We start from the raw sequence: 16676 nt of genomic DNA, 5'->3' as shown, positions 1-16676 counted from the left end.
CCACCAGTCTTTGTTTCTTGCCCAAAAATGTTTTATCCTCTGCACATGCTCCTTGATTTCTGCGTATATGGTGTCCGCTTTAAGTTGCTTGGGTTTTTTAAGAAGCAAGGATTCTATTAGTGTTAGAAGTTGCTTTGAGGTCCACATCTGGGTGTCCTGAGGCTGGTGAATGGACTTGGGAATGGAAAATGGAGCAGTTTTATCAAGAGACAAGAAAGCAAGATTGTAGAATACAATTCACACTTTCTGCTGCACCAACAGTCTTCCCATTTGCTTTTGGCAACTTCTCAGTACCACGATCACTGACCATACCTATCTGTAAAAATATTCATTGGCTAAGATGGCCCAGAATTGATTCTTGAAAGATTTTTTAGTTATTCTTTTATTTTATTATGTCTTTTTTGTTTAAGTCTGAGATGACTGTTGTTCATTTTTTGTTACGTCATCTGTCTGTTATTATAAACGTTTTTACCAACCTTTGACCTAATAGAGTCAACTATTGCTCTTTTCTCATTCCTTAATGGTGAGTACAATCTGGACAACGATACACATGTATTAAAAACAAATTAAACTAAAATTAAACAAATAGCTACTTTTTTCCAAAAATGTTAACAGCACAGGGAAAAATGAATACAAATAGTGTTTACATTGTAAATCCAAGTTGTTCTCTCTCTCTCTCTCTTTTTTTAGAAAGAACATTACATGGCATTTCCTACTGAAGATGGGACTTAGCACAAAAACCATCATGGATTCCATCAAAGAGATCATTAATGTCTCAAAACGTCTCCAAGGATACATGATCTACAAAGGACCACAGAGTGCCCTGCAGAATTGGGTTGAAAAACTAAAGAAGGCAAACAGAGTTTATGGTAAGGTTCTGTGTTACTAGACTGCCCTTGAACCCATAGCCATGGAATTTGTTCAAATCCTACACACACTGTTTAAGGCATTGTTTAATTGGCATCTTCTGTGTGAGGAATCATCAGTGCCATGTACCACTTTATGATAACCTGGGACTCTGGCCCCAGACTCCAGTGTCCAGGCTAGCAGGGCTGGACCGTGTGAAGGACTTGTTTTGCAAGGACAGGAGGTAGCCAAGACCTGGAACCCAAAGAGGTTTCATGATGTTCTTGAACATCTTCCTGGCAAGTCCATATTACAAAATGGCAGAGCACAGGCTCAGATTCAGACTGTGGAGCTAGCTCAGGCATTGTCTATGCAAGTGCTGACTTTCTCTGCCATGGCGGAGCTTCCTATGGCCAGGCCAGATAAAGGTATCAGCATTTTAGCCTCAGCTGGTAGAGCCTCTTTTTCCTGGCTTTTGGTTTGCCAAGTCACTGTCCAAGTATCTGAGTAGCAACAACACATGGAGACCTAAGCAGAGGTCCCAGGTGGGACTCCTGGGATGCTCTCACTTTAGTAATGTTGATTTCAGCTTTATATCACTTGCCTTTAATAGTCAAGGTGTCCAAAGTCACAAATTCAAACCCCAATGGAAGAAAATAATAATTTGTTCCATAGGTGCAAAAACACAGTCTGATGTCTCAAATTTATTCCATTGATTATTCTTTAAACTAGAAGAGGTACGTGTCAACACAGAAATGGTCTTTATTATGGAGAACAAATTCCTTGAAGGTGTATACTATTGATTCTAGGTCAACAATGTCATTTTCAGACTTGCAGGGCAGCAAAGTTTTGCTTAAAACTCCCTACTCTTAGATGATTCCAGCAGTCACCTTACTGTCTACATCCTGAAGGTGTCCTTGATACTACATTTTCTGCTCCTCTAAGGTAAGGCGGCAGTCTCTGGTCCCCGTTGTGAGATTGGGTTCTTCCTGCCTGTTCCTGGAGTGGCATGGAGAAAAGAGCATGGATTTGCAGAAGAGACACTTGAGAGAGAGGTAGGAAACTCTGTATTTATTTAAATGCAAGCTAAAATATTGCAAATTTAGTAAAACATGTGGGAAGAGTTCTTTTACAGAGCAATTTTCTGTTGCCTAGGATATAAATCCTTAGAGTTTTTCTGTGTAGTGATTGGCATTTACAAATAAGAACCTTCCCTGTTTTGCAAGGTTACATGTTAGTTAATGTTTGCAATGACTCTTGAGTGGCTAATTATTTTGTTTATATTCCATGCTCAAAAAATCAGAGGAGAGGAGTTTCACCTCAGGCTTTGGCTCTGAGAACAGTACAGCAGAAGCTTTGATTTTCATCCATAGAAAGTAATAGGGGGTTGAAGTCTCCAAATGACCAGAGGTCAGATGCCCCTTGATGCTGTGTTGTTCTTTAAGTGGAACCCACATTCAGAATTCTCTAAGGAAGGAGCTGGGACAGAGGTGCTAAACTTTGGCTCAGAAAAGATCCTCTTGGGTGGCTGGCGAGATGACTGAATAGGAACAGCTCCAGTCTGCAGCTCCCAGTGAGATCAACGCAAAAGGCAGATGATTTCTGCATTTCCAATTGAGGTACCCAGCTCATCTCATTGGGACTGGTTAGACAGTGGGTGCAGCCCATGGAGGGTGAGCAGAAACAGGGTGGGGCGTTGCCTCACCCAGGAAGTGCGAGAGGTTGGGGAACTCCATCCTCTAGCCAAGGGAAGCTGTGAGGGACTGTGCCGTGAGGAATGGTGCATTCTGGCCCAGATTCTATGCTTTTCCCATGGCCTTTGCAACCCGCAGACCAGGAGATTCCCTCAGGTATCTATACCACCAGGGCCCTGGGTTTCAAGCACAAAACTGGCTAGCCATTTGGGTAGACACCAAGCTAGCTGCAGGAGATTTTTTTTCATACCCCAGTGGCTCCTGGAATGCCAGCAAGACAGAACTGTTCACTCCACTGGAAAGAGGGCTGAAGCCAGGGAGCCAAGTGTCCTAGATCAGTGGATACCACCCCCATGGAGCCCAGCTAGTTAAGATCCACTGGCTTGAAATTCTCACTGCTGGCACAGCAGTCTGAGGTCAACCTAGGACACTCAAACTTGGTTGGGGGAGGGGCATCCACCATTACTTAGGCTTGAGTAGGCGGTTTTCCCCTCACAGCGTAAACAAAGCTGCTGGGAAGTTCAGATGGGGCAGAGCTCACTGGCTGCAAAGCTGCTGCAGCCAGACTGCCTCACAAGATTCCTCTTCTCTGGGCAGGGCATCTCTGAAAGAAAGGCAGCAGCCCAAGTCAGGGGCCTATATATGAAACTCCCATCTCCCTGAGACAGAGCACCTGGGGGAAGGGGCGGCTGTGGGCGCAGCTTCAGCATTCCTGCCTGCTGGCTCTGAAGAGAACAGTGGATCTCCCAGCACAGTGCTCAAGCTCTGCTAAGGGTCAGACAGCCTCCTCAAGTGGGTCCTTGACCCCCGTGCCTCCTGACTGGGAGACACCTCCCAGTAGGGGTCAACAGACACCTCATACAGGAGAGCTCTGGCTGGCATCTGGCGGGTGCCCCTCTGGGATGAAGCTTCCAGAGGAAGGAACAGGCAGCAATCTTTGCTGTTCTGCAGCCTCCACTGGTGATACCCAGGCAAATAGGGTCTGGAGTGGACCTCCAGCAAACTCCAGGAGACCTGCAGCAGAGGGGCCTGACTATTAGAAGAAAAACTAACAAACAGAAAGGAATAGCATCAACATCAACAAAAAGGATGTCCACACAAAAACCCCATCTGAAGGTCACCAACATCAAAGACCAAAGGTAGATAATTCCACAAAGATGAGGAAAAACCAGTACAAAAAGGCTGAAAATTCCAAAAACCAGAATGCCTCTTCTCCAAAGGATCACAACTCCTCGCCAGCAAGGGAACCAAACTGGACGGAGAATGAGTTTGATGAATTGACAGAAATAGGCTTCAGAAAGTGGGTAATAACAAACTCCTCTGAGCTAAAGGAACATGATCTAACCCAATGGAAGGAAGCTAAGAACCTTGAAAAAAGGTTAAAGGAATTGCTAACTAGAATAATCAGTTTAGAGAAGAACATAAATGACCTGATGGAGCTGAAAAACACAGCACGAGAACTTCATGAAGCATAAACAAGTATCAATAGCCGAATCGATCAAGCAGAAGAAAGGATATCAGAGATTGAAGATCAACTTAATGAAATAAAGTGTGAAGACAAGATTAGAGAAAAAAGAATGAAAAGGAATGAACAAGCCTCCAAGAAATATGGGACTATGTGAAAAGACCTAACTTACATTTGATGGGTGTTCCTGAAAATGACGGGGAAAATGGAACGAAGTTGGAAAACACTCTTCAAGTTATTATCCAGGAGAAATTCCCCAACCTAGCAAGAGAGGCCAACATTAAAATTCAGGAAATACAGAGAACACCACAAAGATACTCCTTGAGAAGAGCAACCCCAAGACACATAATCGTCAGATTCACCAAGGTTGAAATGAAGGAGAAAATGTTAAGGGCAGCCAGAGAGAAAGGTCGGGTTACCCACAAAGGGAAGCCCATCAGACTAACAGTGGATCTCTCTGCAGAAACACTACAAGCCAGAAGAGGGTGGGGGCCAATATTCAACATTCTTAAATAAAAGAATTTTCAACCCAGAATTTCATATCCAGTCAAACTATGCTTCATAAGTGAAGAAGAAACAAAATCCTTTACAGACAAGCAATTGCTGAGAGATTTTGTCACCACCAGGCCTGCCTTACAAGAGCTCTTGAAGGAAGCACTAAATATGGAAAGGAAAAACCAGTACCAGCCACTGCAAAATCATAGCAAATTGTAAAGACCATTGACACTATGAAGAAACTGCATCAACTACATCAACTAACTGGCAAAATAACGACCTGGCATCATAATGACAGGATCAAATTCACACATAACAATATTAACCTTATATGTAAATGGGCTAAATGTCCCAATAAAAAGACACAGACTGGCAAATTGGATAAAGAGTCAAGACCCATCAGTGTGCTGTATTCAACATACCCATCTCACATGCAAAGACACACATAGCTGGAGGAATATTTACCAAGCAAATGGAAAGCAGAAAACAGCAGGGGTTGCAACCCTAGTCTCTGATAAAACAGACTTTGAACCAACAAAGCTCAAAAAGGACAAAGAAGGGCATTACATAATGATAAAGGGATCAATTCAACAAGAAGAGCTAACTATCCTAAATATATATGCACCCAATACAGGAGCACCCAGATTCATAAAGCAAGTTCTTAGAGACCTACAAAGACTTAGACTCCCACACAATAATAGTGGGAGACTTTAACACCCCACTGTCAATATTAGACAGATCAACAAGACAGAATATAAACAAGGATATTCAGGACTTGAACTCAGCCCTGGACCAAGCAGACCTGATAGACATCTACAAAACTCTCCACCCCAAATCAACAGAATATACATTCTTCTCAACACCACATCGCACATATTCTAAAATTGACCACATAATTGGAAGTAAAACACTTCGCAAATGCAAAAGAATGGAAATCATAACAAACAGTCTCTCAGACCACAGTGCAATCAAATTAGAACTCAGGATTAAGAAACTCACTCAAAACCGCACAACTACATGGAAACTAAACAACCTGCTTGTAAATGACTACTGGGTAAATAATGAAATTAAGGCAGAAATAAATAAGTTCTTTAAAACCAATGAGAACAAAGACACAACATACAAAAATCTATAGGACACAGCTAAAGCCGTGTTTCGAGGGAAATTTATAGCACTAAATGCCCACAGGAGAAAGTGAGAAAGATCCAAAATTGACACCCTAACATCACAATGAAAAGAACTAGAGAAGCAAGAGCAAACAAATTCCAAAGCTAGCAGAAGACAAGAAATAACTAAGATCAAAGCAGAACTGAAGGAGATAGAGACACGAAAAACCCTTCAAAAAATCAATGAATCCAGGAGCTGGTTTTTTGAAAAGATAAACAAAATAGATAGACTGCTAGCCAGACTAATAAAGAAGAAAAGAGAGAAGAATCAAATAGACACAATAAAAAATTACAAAGAGGATATCACCACTGATCCCACAGAAATACAAACTACCATCAGAGAATACTATAAATACCTCTATGCAAATAATCTAGAAAATCTAGAAGAAATGGATAAATTCCTGGACACATACACCCTCCCAAGACTAAACCAGGAAGAAGTCGAGTCCCTGAATAGGCCAATAACAAGTTCTGAAAATGAGGCAGTAATTAATAGCTTACCAACCAAAAACAGCCCAGGACCAGATAGATTCAGAGCTGAATTCTACCAGAGGTACAAAGAGGAGCTGGTACCATTCCTTCTGAAACTATTCCAAACAATAGAAAAAGAGGGACTCCTCCCTAACTCATTTTATGAGGCCAGCATCATCCTGATACCAAAACCTGGCAGAGACACAATTAAAAAAGAAAATTTCAGGCCAATACCCCTGATAAACATCGATGTGAAAATCCTCAATAAAATACTGGCAAACTGAATCCAGCAGCACATCAAAAAGCTCATCCACCATTATCAAGTCGGCTTCATCCCTGGGATACAAGGCTGGTGCAACATACACAAATCAATAAACATAATCCATCACATAAACAGAACCAATGACAAAAACCACATGATTATCTCAGCAGATGCAGAAAAGGCCTTCAATAAAATTCAACACCTCTTCATGTTAAAACTCTCAATAAACTAGGTATTGATGGAACGTATGTCAAAATAATAAGAGCTATCTATGACAAACCCACAGCCAATATCATACTGAATGGGCAAAAGCTGGAAGCATTCCCTTTGAAAACCAGCACAAGACAAGGATGCCCTCTCTCACCACTCCTATTCAACATAATATTGGAAGTTCTGGCCAGGGCAATCAGGCAAGAGAAAGAAATAAAGGATGTTCAAGTAGGAAGAGAGGTCAATTGTCTGTTTGCAGATGACATGATTGTATATTTAGAAAACCCCATCATCTCAGCTCAAAATCTCCTTAAGCTGATGAGCAACTTCAGCAAAGTCTCAGGATACAAAATCAACGTGCAAAAATCACAAGCATTCCTATACACCAATAATAGACAAACGGAGAGCCAAATCATGAGTGAACTCCCATTCACAATTGCTACAAAGAGAATAAAATACCTAGGAATACAACTTACAAGGGATGTGAAGGACCTCTTCAAGGAGAACTACAAACCATTGCTCAAGGAAACAAGAGGACACAAACAAATGGAAAAACATTCCATGCTCATGGATAGGAAGAATCAGTATCGTGAAAATGGCCATACTGCCAAAAGTAATTTATAGATTCAATGCTATCCCCATCAAGCTACCACTGACTTTCTTCACAGAATTAGAAAAAACTACTTTAGGCCAGGCGCAGTGGCTCACGCCTGTAATCCCAGCACTTTGGGAGGCCGAGGCGGGCAGATCACGAAGTCAGGAGATCAAGACTATCCGGGCTAACAAGGTGAAACCCCGTCTCTACTGAAAATACAAAAAAAAAAAAAAAAATTAGCCGGGCGTGGTGGTGGGCGCCTGTAGTCCAGCTACTTGGGAGGCTGAGGCAGGAGAATGGCATGAACCAGTGAGGTGGAGCTTGCAGTGAGCCGAGATTGCGCCACTGCACTCCAGCCTGGGTGACAGAGTGAGACTCTGTCTCAAAAAAAAAAAAAAAGAAAAGAAAAAAGAGAAAAGAAAAAACTACTTTAAATTTCATATGGAACCAAAAAAGAGCCCATATAGCCAAGATAATCCTAAGCAAAAAGAACAAAGCTGGAGGCATCACGCTACCTGACTTCAAACTATACTACAAGGCTACAGTAACCAAAACAGCATGGTACTGGTATCAAACAGATATATAGACCAATGGAACAGAACAGAGGCCTCAGAAAAAAAGTCAGGTCTGTATAAATGGATCTGTCAGGTGGCGCATGAACATGCAGCATCCTCTTGTCCATAGCGGGACCTTTACCTGTAGCAGGTATAAGACAGGGGCTGAAGCTATTCTGACATCTGTTTTTTTTTTTGTTTTTTGTTTTTTGTTTTGAGATGGAGTCTTGCTCTATCACCCAGGCTGGAGTGCAGTGGTGTGACCTTAGCTCACTGCAACCTCCACCTCCCAGGTTCAAGCGATTCTCCTACCTCAGCCTCCTGAGTAGCTGGGATTACAGGCACCTGCTACCACGCCCAGTGAATTTTTGTAGTTTTAGTAGAGACAGGGTTTCACTGTCAGGCTGGTCTTGAACTCCTAAACTCCCACCCACCTCGGCCTCCCAAAGTGCTGGAATTACAGGTGTGAGCCACTGCACCCAGCTGTTCTGACATCTATTGACCTTATCCATCATACAGGCAGTCCTCTCTTTTCCTCCTCTTGTATAACTTTATGGATAAAAAGCTTGGCTGGCTAAGTTAATATTAATACATCTAAATGAGATCCCGAAAATCTGTGTTTGGAGCCACCTGGAGAGCAATCATTACTCTAGTCTTTGAAAAGATGAATAATTATTCTCTAGGGCAATTTTGTTTCGAAATATGAATGCAAAGGGGCTCAATGCTTATGGCCAAATAGGAGTCCAGTCTATTCTGCGTACCGCCAGGTCCTACCCCAGATAGATCCTCCTAATCTTGGGTTCGCTCAAATCCATCATCCATCCGGCAACCCCCTACTGCTCACCTCCCTACCCATAAAGCACCACAAAATTATTTTTTATGCCCAAAAGGAATAATTTATTTAAAAGGCCCTTTGCAGATAGTCATTGCATTCTAAAATGTTACACAACACAAAATAATTATTGTATAAACATTTAGCTTGAAATAATAGCATACCTTCCAAAAAATTTTACAAAGCGATTTTCGAAATGGCTAAATGATTGACAAAGAATGACTCCGTTGCTAAATTGTGTTAATTCAAACTCAGACTTATTTATTTTATTATTGCTATATTTCTTTGGATCTTCATTCTGAAGCCTCCCGTGTATACACATTGATTTGTGTGTCTTTTCTCCTCCTATTTATCTGCCTTTTGTAAGTTTATTTTTCAGTGAAACTTCAGGGGACCCCGTGGCCCCTATACCCCACACATTTTATGCCCAAAAGGAATAATTTATTTAAAACACCCTTTTGTATGTATGTCATATTCTAGAATGTTACACAACACAAAGCAATTACTGTATAAACTTTTAGCTTGAAATAATAGCAGACCTTCCAAAAAATTTTACAAAGAGACTGGGTCTCGCTCTATGCAAGCTGGAGTGCAGTGGTGCAATCATAGCTCACTGCGGCCTTGAACTCCTGGGCTCAAAGAGTCCTCCCACCTCAGCTTCCCTAGTAGCTGGGACTACAGGTGTGCACCTCCATGCCTGGCTAATTTCAAAAGAAAATTTCTTGTCAAGACTGGATCTTTCTATGTTGCTCAGGCTGGTTTCGAAATCCCAGCCTCAAGTGATCCTCCTGCCTCAGCCTCCCAAAGTGCTGAGATTATAAGCATGAGCCACTGCCCTGTGGGCCCAGATGTGCTTAGGGGAAAGTACTTTGTGTTTAGAAAATGTGATTAACCCTTCACAGTTTTCAGACACAATAGGTTGTGTCCTGCAGTTGTTATTAGTGTTTAAGGGATGATTAGCTTTTGCAAAGAGATCTGTTCTGAAAAACATAAGAGATCTACCTTTATTCCTACAGCAGGGCCTGATGTGGGAACATTTCTTCACACCTCACCCCTTGGGTTGCTCCCTGAGACACAGTCTGCCTTGGTGTGGCAGCCAAGAGACGAGGACACCTATGGCTTGGGTGGAGGTGGAGCTCCAGGCTGTCAAGCAGTCTATGGACAATGAAATGCCGGCCCATGACTATTTTAAGAGCAGATAGATGTTTTTAGGGGAGTTCATGTGGGTAGCAAGGTTTGTCATAGGACATCTCAGCCTTAGGGTGGTTTGGGAGTCATTCACACCCACCGTGCTCACATACACTCTGTTGCCTTCTTTTCACACATGGTTTAGAGAGGCTTGGCCCCTTGTCTGTGGGGCCATGTCATGGCCATAAGGAAGGCAGTTAGTGCACAGGGGGAGCTGCTGGTCTCAGTAAATCCTAGAAGTGACTGAACAACGTTGACCAACACTAGATCTATGGGAAGATACTGGCAACAATGAAGCCTAGGCCCTTGGAAACATAAGAGATGAAGAAGGGCCAGGTGCGGTGGCTCACGCCTGTAAACCCAGCACTTTGGGAGGCCGAGGCGGGCAGATCATTTGAGGCCAGGAGTTTGAGACCAGCCTGGCCAACATAGTGAAACCCTGTCTCTACTAAAAATACAAAAATTGGCTGGGTATGGTGGCACGTGCCTGTAGTCCCAGCTACTGGGGAGGCTGAGGCAGGAGAATTCCTTGAACTGGGGAGGTGGAGGTTGCAGTGAGCCAAGACTGTGCCACTGTACTCCAACCTAGGAAAAAGAAAAAAAAAAAGGAGAGAGAGATGAAGAAGGTGGAAACTAATTACTCCAACCCCCTAAAACACAGACCCCTGCTCAGCCAGCACACTGCAGCTTTAAGAGATGATGGTGACACCAAACTCTCCCGCAGAGAGACGATCGGCCCCACCATCAGCTCTCCAGATCACAGACTCTGAGCCACAGTGAAGACAGTGACTCACACCCCCCTGCCCCAGACCCACAGGGCCAAAGTTTTCACATTCATGAGATTCCCAGATGGTTCACTTGCTCCTGAAACTGGGAAAGGCACGGACACATCCTTGTTAAACACAAACCTTCCCTTCCACTGATCCATCAGATAGAAATAGAATTTTGCATTTGCGTCTCTGCATCCCACCTTATTTCTATCCACTGTGTACTACACAGATGGTGGTGAGTATGTGCCTGTGTGCAAGTGTGTGGGGTGTAGGGGCCAAGGGGTCCCCTGAAGTTTCACTGGAAAATAAACTTACAAAAGGCAGATTAACAGGAGAAAAGGCACACAAATTAATGTGTACAAATAGGAGACTTCAGAATGAAGGCCCAAGGATACAGGGGAAACTATCCATTTTTATACTTAGGTTCAACAAAGCATGGACAGCATGTAGAAACGGGGTTGGACAAAAAGGGCCTGATCTAAAGCTAATGGACTGAGTGTGGAAACCCAGCCAGCCTGTCTGTGTAGATTCTTCTTGGCCTCTCTGAGCAGCGCTCTTTCCTTCTGGGTGTGAGGTGGGACCCTCTCTGGAATGGGGGTTTTAGGATCTACAGTCAAACAAGGTAGGTCAGGGAATTTCTTTATGGCTAGTTTTTACACAGAAAGGCAGAGGGAAAGTTAAAGTCCTATTTTTAGGTTTTATGGCTGGCTTTGGAGAGAAGGGTTCTGGTTTCTAGGACCAGCCAAGGGAAGGAGGGCTTCTAGTTTCTCTGAGCCCTCTGGGAAGGATGGGACTGAGAGACAGGAGGGCAGGAGAAGGTCACAGAGAGAAGTTCGCTTCCAAGGCCACTGCTGAGACCTGCATTTTGGGGCATTGTTTTCTGAGCCCCAACATGGGGTAGTGAGGAGTTAGTGACTGCTCTGGTTCTTTTTTAATGAAGGTGGGGACATTTTCACGGCATAGGTGCAAAGCTGCCACTCAAATGGACTTCTGGGTGAGGGAGAGCATCTGCTGCCACGCAGACCTGGATGGCAGAGCTGTATTCTCTTGGATCCTCTCAGAGCTCCAGAGGGTCACAGGGACGAGGCTGCAGCCTGCCTAAGAGGAAGGAGAACAGAAAGAAGAAGCAGAGTTCTGATGTCTTCAGGCAAGAAAAACATGCTGGGGACACCAGCTAAGGGGTGAGGGCCAGGATGGAAAGGAAAGGGCCAGGCAGGAAGCCAGAGTCAGGAGACAGCCAGGTCTAGCAGCATGGGGGAGGAACCGCATGGGTCTGCACCAGAGAGAAGGCCAGGGCGGCTGCAGATGCCTCTGTCCTCCTGTGGCAGCCGCTCTCTGGGAAAGGAGTCCTACAGGACCAACTCCTGCTTCCTGAAAGGAGGAACGTGACCAATTACCAATGACCCTCAACCCCCGAAACACGGCCCCCTACACACCCTCCCTAGACACAGCCCGTCTCTTTCCAGTCCAGAGAGAAGGCAGTGGTGCACTTCCCTAACCTTCCTCCAACCGGGAATCAGCTTCCACCCTCAGCCACGCTGTGGGAGCAGCACACATGAGGCCACCATCAGGGAACCTTGTTAAAACCATCATCCCTGTTCCTCACCATCCTTAACATGCCTGAAGGTGGCTGGGTGGGTGCAGTGGCTCACACCTGTAATCCCAGCACTTTGGGAGGCTGAGGCAGGAGGGTCACTTGAGGCCAGGAGTTCAAGACCAACCAGGGCAATATAGCAAGACCCTATCTTCACAGAAAATACAAAAAATTAGCCAGCTGTGATGGTGCACACCTGTAGTCCCAACGACTCAGGAGGCTGAAGTGGGAGGATCTCTTGAGCCCAGGAGTTCAAGGTTGCAGCAAGCTACAATTGCACCACTGCACTCCAGCTTATGTGATAGAGTGAGACCCTGTCTCTAAAAAAAAAAAAAAAAAAAAAAATATGAAGGCAATCCAGTCTAAAGGACTCAAACACAACTTTCAATATTTGGAATTTTATTGCCTATAACTCAAGAAGTTCATAAAGTGTTGGTGGAATGATTAAGAGAAATGGCAGAGTGAGATAATCTTTTTGCTCAAATTGTACAATTCTTTGATGCACTCCATCATTTACTTAGTTTCTATATAACAGGCATAGAACCAAGATTCACTCAATTTTAGTAATTTTAACTTTTACAGGTGGGTGCGTATGTGAAAAGACAATATGTATGATGTGGTATACAAAACAGCAAGCAAAATTGAACAACACTTACATGCAAACATATCTACACAAAATAGATATTTTTATTTCCTATATTATATATAAAATATATATGTGATAATTGTAGAAAAATGTGCTTTAAAGGACAATGATGCATTTCCTGGAAGAGTACAGCCTCTAGGATTATCAGATTCTGATTCTGTGGGACCAAACTTACATCCTCATAAGTTGTAGATAACTGAGTGCAAAATCATTCCTGTCTATTCATATGCAAATTATGTCCTGTCTGGTACAGTTTCAATTATTTCCTTCCCGAACGGTGGAAGAAGATAGTTTTATGTTCTGAGGTTTCAATATTCCTGATCTATAAATGTGTCTGTTTGCAGTCGACTTTGAACTGGTTGCAACATCTTACAACCAGTTTCCTAACTCAAGAGTTAAATAAAGTCTTTAATACAGTTGATTTTTATAGCTGCATAGGTTTTTATTTTTCCTGCTTATGAAAATGATTATTTAACAAGTAACATAGCATTAGATATCCGATTGACATAATCCCACAAATGAAGAGAGGATTGGGTTTTATATACTGTATGCCTAATTATTTTGTGTATAACTCCTGTTTAACAATAATCTTAGCACTCATCACTGCAGTTTATTGAGTGTATACTATGCAGCTGGCTTTGCTCTTTAGCGTTTGTATACAGTATCATGTTTAATTGTCACAATCTTTGAGGCAGGTAGTTTTGTATTATATGAGGCGACTGAGCTCAAAAACTTTGATTTGCAAACAAAATGGGCATAATCAATGCAAGGAAAGGCTGGAATTTGAATCCAGGTCTCTGTGATATTCTAAAGCCATCTATTCTTTTCTTTTATGTATATTGTTTCATGGGTTATAACCATGTGCTTGGGGGTAAGAGAAACGTATCTTTTCCATGTCTGTTGAACCATTTCTCTAAATGTGTATTTATGAACAATTTTTCTCCTCTCCAGTGTGTTTAAAAAATATCTTAGAGTTGCGTTAAGCCTGTTTTCATGAGCCAGAGCCTCTCTGACCTTCGGCTGCTTACTGTTTTAAAACAATACTTGGAAGAAAATAAATCGCTGCTCTCATGGAAGAGCACTTACGACAGGCTTTAGGGGATCATTATGCATTGGGAAGTCATTTTCCAAATGACACTTCAGTGACCCCAAAGAGCCTTAAATCAAAGAAGAGAGCCTTGGCCTGTGACTATTTCATGCAAAAACAGTTACTGACTTCTATTTGTTAAAATAATCAAGCAAATATCACACAGAGGACAATGTTACCTAGCTTTTAATTCTTTGGATGATTGCCTGGGCTTAAGTAGATATCACTGTTTCCTTGGTTCTTATGAATTGAGATGGTACTAGGAGGGGGAAAAAACTTAGGAAAGGTGTTATTATCTGACATAGCAGTTGAGAATACCTAAATGAATTATTGTAAAGCTAGATTATAAATTTCTTGGGGGAAAGGATCGTATCTTATTTGACCTTTAATCCATGGCAGCATGAACATCACCTCAAAGGAGCTCAACACTTTTTATTTATTTATTTATTCATTTATTGACTTTTTTACTTATTTATTTATTTTTTGAGACATAGTCTCGCTTTGTCGCCCAGGCTGGAGTGCAGTGGCATAATCACTGCTCACTGCAGCCTCAACCTCTAGGGCTCAAGCAATCCTCCCACCTCAGCCTCCCAAGTAGTTAGGACCATAGTTGTGTGCCACCACGCCCAGCTAATTTTTAAAATTTTTTGTAGAGACAGAGTCTCACTATGTTGTGCAAGCTGGTCTCAACCTCCCAGGCTCAAGCAGACTGCCTTCCTCAGCCTAACAAAGTACTGGGATTACAGGCATGAGCCACTGTGCCCAGCTCAATACCCATTTCTTGAATCAAATTGGTGTATCTTCCCAAAGTAGGGAATCGAATCTTTTAATCACTACTTCGTTTTCCTTTTGCTTCAATGGCTTAGTTCTCCTGAAAGCATATAGAATGTGCATTTCTCACCATTTCCTGTACATTTTCCAGAAAATAAGACATATGCTGATGCTACTTCAATTGAAAGAGGTTTTGACTACAAGTATTATGGCCATTTGGAAATAACTTGCTATTTGTATTATGCAAAAGACCTTGTCTAAAGCACTTTGTTTGTAAATAAAGCCCCGTGTTGCCTATAATAAAGATATCAACCCACATTTTACTTCCTAGAATGCTTCTAGAAAAAGTCCCTGAATAGGCGTGCTAATGCAAGCCACTTATCCCTGAGTGATTTGAACAATCGCATTCTTCTTGTTAGAAAATGTGACAAATGAAAAACCTGGCAAACACTCACCTAAGAGTCAATTCCTCCCACGAATATAGAGTCAGTTTTTTATAGTGCTGGCTTTAGAACCTGTATGTTTCTTTAGAACAACTGCAAAATGTTGGGCATGAGGGATTAAAACCAATAGCCCAAATATTGTGCATATGATCCGAAGGATTGGCATGGTGGAAAATCACTTCTGACGTCTCATTTTGAGCACAGCATTTGGTGGCTAGCATCAAGGTCCCCATTGTCTGCTCTCAGACCACCTGGTCTCACCTTTAGAGGTTTCACAAACACACCCCTGCAGGATCTCTCAGTTACAGCCTGCATATTTGTTTATGTGAAAAACAAGAAGGTCATTTTTCTCTTATGTCAGCCCCTACTCACTTCTGATGCCAGATGTATGTGGGTTTTTCCCCCATAAACCAAGCAATTCTCCAATGAATACCCACTAGGTGTCCTATAATTCACTTCCATCCTGACACTCTCTGCGTGGAGTTAGAGTGGGACCCTGCAGGTTAAGGGCTCAATCCCACAGGGCATTCAGACAGTATAGACAGAGGGCTGAGGACTTGGCTCAGTCATGTCAGAGCCAGGCTTTTTCTTACCTGAAGGAGGTAATAAATGCTCCCCAGGCATTCCCATTTCCAGCCTCCCTTTCTGTTAGCTGGGCCCATGTGACCACATCCTCCCAGGAAGAAGCCAAGCAGAAATGAAGCCAGAACCTCCTTATAAAAGTACCCCACAGATTCCCCTGCTACTCTTTCTTCCAGCTGACTGTGATGGTGATGCTCACAGGGACCCTTGAAGACATGAGTTAAAGATCGTAGAAGCATGACAAGTTGGATACCTGAAAGACTGTGTGGATCTGAGTTTCCCAGTGCCCTGCAGTACATGATCACATTGTTTATGACACTGACTATGTCTGAGCCAGAATTGATTGCATCTATTTGATGCTGCAGCTTAGCCTGTGCTAAGACACTAGCTCTGGTAAAATAGTCTCAGAGCTTCATCTGCCGATTAGAGAAGATGATGGCACCAACATCTGTTCCACCAAAAATAAATTAAATAATGCATGTAAAATGCTTTCTAGTGTTAGTTTGTTATACCAACACCTATTGTTAGAATTAAGAGAGATGTGAGAAATAATTTCTTATCAGATATGTTTGAAACTCTAGATTTATTCACACAGAATGGTGTTAGAAATGTAGTTTTTAGAGAATTTACAAAGAAATCAACAGCCATATAAAACCAATTTTAAACCATCTAAACTTTAACATTGTATGGAACTCAAAAAACAAAAAGTAAAATCAAAATGTTTCTTTGCACATAAAGGAAACTTTTCTACTAACTGAATTTTATGGCATAAAAGTTTGCATTTTGAAGAGACTGTAATTACTTAGACATATGCTCTGGGACCCCTTTAACAAAATAAGACCTCTCCAAAGTGACTGTGTTATATAGAAAATGAGTTCATGCTGTAGAAATAATAGAATCAAATCCAAACAAGGGACTTTCTGGAATTGTCTTCTATTTTATAAGGAAGATTGAAAACTAGACAGAATATAAGGGATTAATACCTACAATTGTGAGCTTGTTAAA

At 42.3% G+C, this 16676-nt stretch overlaps 2 protein-coding genes across 2 annotated transcripts in view; both read left to right on the top strand.

Moving 5' to 3' along the window:
• PUDP (pseudouridine 5'-phosphatase) overlaps positions 1-16138 on the top strand; it is a 186223-nt gene extending 170085 nt beyond the window's left edge. Inside the window, exons 4-5 of the transcript XR_010111200.1 lie at positions 691-869; positions 1792-16138. The gene's annotated coding sequence lies outside the window, so the exon portion shown is untranslated. The remainder of the gene's footprint in view (positions 1-690; positions 870-1791) is intronic.
• The window catches only part of LOC117978593 (variable charge X-linked-like), a 433542-nt gene continuing 418659 nt past the window's right edge, over positions 1794-16676 (top strand). The window contains exon 1 of the mRNA XM_055106424.2: positions 1794-1901. The gene's annotated coding sequence lies outside the window, so the exon portion shown is untranslated. The remainder of the gene's footprint in view (positions 1902-16676) is intronic.

Source organism: Pan paniscus, chromosome X, assembly GCF_029289425.2.
Source record: "Pan paniscus chromosome X, NHGRI_mPanPan1-v2.0_pri, whole genome shotgun sequence".
Taxonomy (NCBI): domain Eukaryota; kingdom Metazoa; phylum Chordata; class Mammalia; order Primates; family Hominidae; genus Pan; species Pan paniscus.
This window is presented reverse-complemented; position numbering and strand designations above follow the sequence as displayed.